Genomic DNA, 6154 nt, shown 5'->3' with positions numbered 1-6154 from the left:
TAGAGTTGATTTGGTCCAAACCCTCAGTTAATTCTACCTTTCACGCCTTGGTTAAAGAACGGAACCTCAGATGTTGTATGGACTCCTTGGAGTGCTCAAGGAAAGAATGATGTAATTAGGAATATAGGTTTAAAGCTTGGAGTATGAGAGAGAGAGAGAGAAGAGAATGATTTTTGGTGTGGAAGAGAGGAAAAGAGAATAATTTGGTGCCTCGAACTGCAGAAAGGAGGGGGTATTTATAGAGGAAATGAGTAGGGAATCACACGGAACCCTAGAAAAGATAAAAACCCTATTTTTGGAGTGTCGTGACACGGTCAGAGGGTGCCGTGACACGGTACATATTGTCGTGTCGCGGTGCATTATTTTTCCCTAAAATGATAAAGCATGTGTAGTGTGTACGCGGAGAAAACACTGAAAAATCCCGTGTCACGCCATGTGTACTGTGACACGGCAAAGAATGTCGTGACGCGGCAAAGTCCACCGTGGCGTGGCACGTGGCGCCGTGTCACGGTGTACAATTTTTCCATAAGAAACGCGGATAAGACACGGGAAAGCACTATGACACAGTGAAGAATACCGTGTCACGGTACCAAGCCCCGTGCCACGTCATCATCCCCCGCGACGCGGCAATTTAGCTAATTTGCGGTAATTCCAGTTTTTTATGCGTTTTTAAATTATGATAACTTTAGATCCATAACTCGAAATAAGGCATATAATATATCATTGGAAATCTTATCAAGTCTACTTTCCAACCCAATTGGAATCAGGTCAAAATAATTTGTAGATTTTAAGATATTACCGTTTTAGTGAAAGGGTGTCGGTTTTGGGCCGAGTTTAGTATTTTGATCATATCTTCTTCGTTTTAAATCGGAATTGGGCTTATGATACATTGTTGGAAAGATTATTTCAATACCTATCCAACCAAATAATAATTAGATCAAATTTATAGGGCCACAAAATCAGTTTCTCTCAGTTTTGTGATGTGGACACGAAAAGTGGAAAGTAAGTTATGGTTTAGGAAAATGAGCTAGGAATTGGATTGGTTTATGAAATGTATTGGGAATGAATATGGATTTAAGCACCCCAAAGGTTAAATACTCAACTCGAACAATAATGGTGGTGAAAGGTTGTTCATCATCGGGTTTGGATTTGGGGAGACATTTTTAGGTGTCTAGAACGTGTTACAATATGAGTGGAGTTTATTTGTCTTTTTTTTCAATCAAGCATGTAGCTTGTTTGAGCTACAATAGCTAGCATATTGCTCAATTTTTTGTTCTCCAATGGTAAGTATGTAGCTAGATATTTTATTTTAATTGCAAGCAAGTCCTTACAATTATTTCTCCAATGGTAAGTATGTAGCTAGATATTTTATTTTAATTGCAAGCAAGTCCTTATAATTAAACCATTAGAGATGCTCTTAAGGTTTATTAGTTAACAACTTATTATTTAGTGTGTAGTGAAGTTAAGTAAGGGTATGTTGGTATTTTCATACAAAAAAATTTACCAGAAGAGAAAAGTTTTAGTTTGTTGTAGATAATGTGAAACATTCATTTTTGAAAAATATTGCACATAATATGAAATGGAGGAAGTAATTTAAACATTTGCCAACTTTTTGGTTAATCCCTAGTAATGTCACTAAAGTAGATCTATAGTGATTAGATTTTGTTCGCAAAATATTTTCAGAGACCATTTTGTGTAGGTGTGCAAATTTTACATAATTTTACAATGTGTAGTTAAGATATATTTCACATCAATGAATGCAATTATGCCAATCATGTATGACAACGTTAAATTTCTTGTTGCACAACATTTTGATGTTATGAAAGAGTTTAAAAAAAAAAAAAAAAAAAAAAAAAAAAAAAAAAAAAAAAAACAGGAGTATGTGTATTAGGCTTATGACTAAAAGTACTTTCAAAATTGGAATCTAACTAAATTAGATGGACTCTAATTCAAGAGCTTTCAACATCAATAAAATGCCTAAATGATCCAAAATATGTTTCATTTTTATTATTTGTCATAGATATCCACCCCAAAACCACTTAGACACGACGCTTCTTTGGAAGCCGGCATCCATTGTGTGGACGCCGAGTGGTATCTTCAATATATGCAATAGGAGTATGATCTCCTTTACCAAAAGTGTAGCCTTCTCTCCAGCTAAGAATTGCTTGCTTCTTCTTCTTGAAGTGAGTGAACCCATTTACTCTCATGACAACTGATTTCAAGCCAAGATTTCTTGCAAGTCTTCCCACATGTTCTGCTGTTGCTTCCGCAGCATATCGTGAAAGCTTCGGACCACCTTTCATTTCTTCCAGGCATCCTGAAGATGCTCCTACCTTTTTGTTCCCCTTGGAGTCGGTAATGGAGACAAAAGTATTGTTCTTGATCAACTTAATGTGTACAATATCCAACTTTTCTGCAGCATTGTCTTGGCGTTGTCCGGGAGCTTCCCTCATATCTTCCTGTAAGACATTCTTGACAAAGTTCGTGTGACTTGACGTCCCAAAATTCCCAGCTTCTTTGGTGGCAGTTGTATGTATCCTTGCTCCCACTATAAACATGTTTAGATTATGTTATGGGGGAAGAGAAAGGAATAGTTAAAAGTCAAGTTTATTATTCATATATTTGGAAAGAACACCATTTACAGCACAAAAATTCATGCACAAGCCAATACAAATTACAAGCAATGCCTAAGAAAAATGCCAAGATAGGCACTGAAATTCACTCAAGATCACATGCACATTGCGATCAATGAGTGAGGATTTCTTTGAGTAAAATAAGGAAATAATAGCAAGACTCAGCTCAACCATAAACACCAATGAACCAGCTACTGCAAACATATGACACTAACAAGTAAAGCAAGCTTCAGTAAACCAGGTATGTGGTCTATTCCAGCTTCTTTAAATGGGGTTGCCACACATACAAACAAAAGGGTCAAGGGAGAGTAGGCTCATTTACTCGCAGGTCAAAAATTCATCAGAAATATTCCCGGTCTAAGTCAGAATTATCTATCTTTGTGCTCTTAAGCATCTCCTCAATGTCTCTTACAGTCTTACCCTCTTTACAGTTCAAACTTCTTCCATAACATTCTCCACACCCAGTTTAGAATGACTATTACTCTAATGTGATTGGCATGAAACTTTTGAAAATCTACATAACTAGCATCAAATATAATATTGGAGGGTGAAGGGCACAAGCCAAGTTTATCAGTTATAGCAACTCTGCTAATAAGTGAAATGAGTTTGACAAAGTCCCCACACATTGTGTGAGTCTAACACGAATGCAATATTGCAAGGTTAAAAGCTCCTAATGACAAACTTAACTTTAAGTCTTCGTCTATATTCGTATTTAAAACTAGTAACAGGGTATAATCCCAACAATAAAATAAAAAAAGTCCTTAAAAGAGGGAAATATCTTTTGAAAAATTATGATCTAGTCAAACCTAATCTCTTTAATTGACATCCATGAAAGATCAAGATTAACATTCAACCTAAATTGAGCTAAAAATTTTGAAAGACTCAACAAACAAAGCAATAAATGAATCCAGCCAATGTTCAGCTCACAACCACCTCAGGATAAGGCAGATTTGGTTTGATATGTCCATCTTATATCTTCAGGCAAACCAATTCAAAGCTGTAAGGTTATTCACATAACAAATGTCCAATTCTCCAGTTAATGGACCAGAGATTTGAAAACGCAGATGACATAACATTGAAAGGGTTATAATTCTGACTGTAGTATAAAGTCTGGTTCTCTAATGTCAATCAGATGATCCCACAAGCTTGAATGTAAAATTTGCATTTAATTTTTTTGGTATCTACGACATTGCCATTGATAAGCTAATACCATGTTTTCTCGTATAAGATAAACTCCCTCTCTGTTAAAACTACCATAGTATAATTAATATTAACCAAACATCTTTAGTTGCAAGTTTGCAACTTACAAACTGCTGACATAAATGTTGCAAAATTAAAATGTACATCCCAGCGATTACTCAGGAAGAACAAATTCCCTAAGAAAAATAGTTCCACATTGAAAACCTATAATTGCCATCCACCCATGAAGCTTATTATACCATGTATTTCGATCCCAATCATATCAGCAATCAACAGCAGAGTATGCCCACACAAAATAACATCGCTCGCAAATAATTCAACTCTCCATTTCCCCTAAAATATATCCGATTAAAAAAAACTCGATGCGGTAAGTTCAATACATCCAATCACCAGCATCTAAACTCCCAGCTCCAGGGCAGGCTTCTATTGATTTTAGAATTGCACATCTGAAATCCAGATAATTTCACCTCTCCTGAAACCTAGCCTAAATTGATTCGGAATTCAACCACAACAAACAAGTAACATTTATCCGCATATTCATCGAATCGCCGAATAATCAAAGCAATAAAGGTTCAAACATATACAAATTCAAAGCATAGCCCTAACAAATTCATCTTAAAACTACCAAAGACTGCAACTTTTTAAGATCATTTTCAAATCCCAGCAACAAAATCATCATCAGCAGAATCAAAACAACCACAATCAAACAAAACCCTAATTTCAAAAGCAAAACAAAAAAAACTGAACCAAATCAAGATATTCTTTAAAATGTTGAAATCAGAAGAGAACCCTAACCTCGAAGGTGAGTATAATAATGGGGTAAGAACAAGGAGGTAGAACTGGACTCCTGGTCGTCGCGAGACAGAGGGGATTTGGAGACGACAGAGGAGGAGGCGCCTTGCCGCCATGAAGAAGAGGAGAGAGAAGAGAGGCGCCTTGCCGCCACCCTCAACATCTTCGATAGGATTCGGTTATCGCCTTTTGACGGTGTAAGAAGGAGGAGAGAGAAAAATGAAGGGCTGGATGGTGGACGTCTGGACGAGGTGCGTACGAACTACGGAGGAGGAGAGACAAATAGGAAGAAAAATCACTAGCTAGCACTGTCAAAACGGTTTCGATTCGGTTTGAAACTGGTTCGTTTTGAAATCGGTTCAAGTGACCTGCAGGTTGGTTTCGATTCAGTTCGGTTCAATTATTTTCGTTTTAGTTTCAGTTAATTTTTACGCGGTTTTAATTTGATTCGGTTTCGGTTCAGTTTGGTTCAATTATTATTGACTCGGTTTCAGTTAATTTTTACGCAGTTTTAATTTGGTTCAGGTAGTAAACGATTTGGTGCAATGGGTTGCGGTTTGTAAACGGTTTTTAACCCGATTCAAACGATTTCGGGTTAACAATGGTTCAATTCTTTTTTGTTTCAGTTCAATTTAGAACTAGTTCGGTTTTTTTTATCGAGTTTGGTTCTTATGCGGTTTAACATTATTTGGACCGGTTCAATTTTGGGTTTATTAAATACAGTTTGGGTCAGTTTTCGGTTTAATAATCGATTTTTAATGGTACAATTCTCGTTTGGGTTTGTCGGTTTCAGCCCTTTCAAGGAATTAAACGAGATTCAATTATCGTAATAATGTACTCTGTACTTCGTAGTAAACATGTGTGCATAATTAGATTTCATTTAAAATTTCGTTTAACGTGATTTTAATCTTCCCTTTATAGTTCATACATTTAGATCAAGATGACAAGATTAACTCTACTAAGACTATCAAGTTATAAAAGTCAGCGGTTTGCTAATGGTTCGGTTTATTAGCTGTTCGGTTTATAAGCGGTTCAGTTTGAAAATGGTTAGATTTATGAACGGTTCAGTGTAAACGATTTTTAACCCAGTTCAAATGGCTTTGGGTTAGAAACGATTAGGTTCTTTTTCGGTTCAGTTTGGTTTAGATTTGGTTCGGTTCGTTAACGGGTTCAATTCGTTACGGTTTAACATTATTCGAATCGTTTTGGTTTAGGGTTGACTAAAATACGATTCGGGTCGATTTTCGATTTCAAATAATCTGTTTTTAATCAGTTCGATTTTCATTTTAATCGCTTGATTTCAGACAGTTAAACGGTTTCGCTTTGAAATTTAACCGTGTTAGAGATGGGAGATTGTAAAGTAAAAATACAACACTACTACACTAGTACTAGAAATTTGGAGAAGGTCAAGGTAGGTTGATATTATTGTCATGTTAATGGATTGTTTGGGTTATATATTAAGGCCTCGGGGGTTTTCTTGACTCAATCGCGAAAATGAGTTGTTCGTAATTTTAATTAAAAATTATACT

At 36.1% G+C, this 6154-nt stretch overlaps 1 long non-coding RNA gene across 1 annotated transcript; it reads right to left on the bottom strand.

Annotated features, from left to right (window-relative positions):
- Positions 1-1858: 1858 nt before the first annotated feature.
- LOC145563785 (uncharacterized) lies at positions 1859-4879 on the bottom strand. The gene is made up of 2 exons (XR_014094605.1): positions 4629-4879; positions 1859-2548 (listed from the first exon to the last, which is right to left on the bottom strand). It is a non-coding gene; the product is annotated as an uncharacterized LOC145563785 (long non-coding RNA).
- Positions 4880-6154: the final 1275 nt, after the last annotated feature.

Source organism: Chenopodium album, chromosome 10 (assembly GCF_948465745.1).
Source record: "Chenopodium album chromosome 10, dcCheAlbu1.1, whole genome shotgun sequence".
NCBI lineage: Eukaryota > Viridiplantae > Streptophyta > Magnoliopsida > Caryophyllales > Amaranthaceae > Chenopodium > Chenopodium album.
The sequence above is the reverse complement of the archived record's forward strand: the minus strand, read 5'-3'. Positions and strand labels throughout refer to the sequence as shown.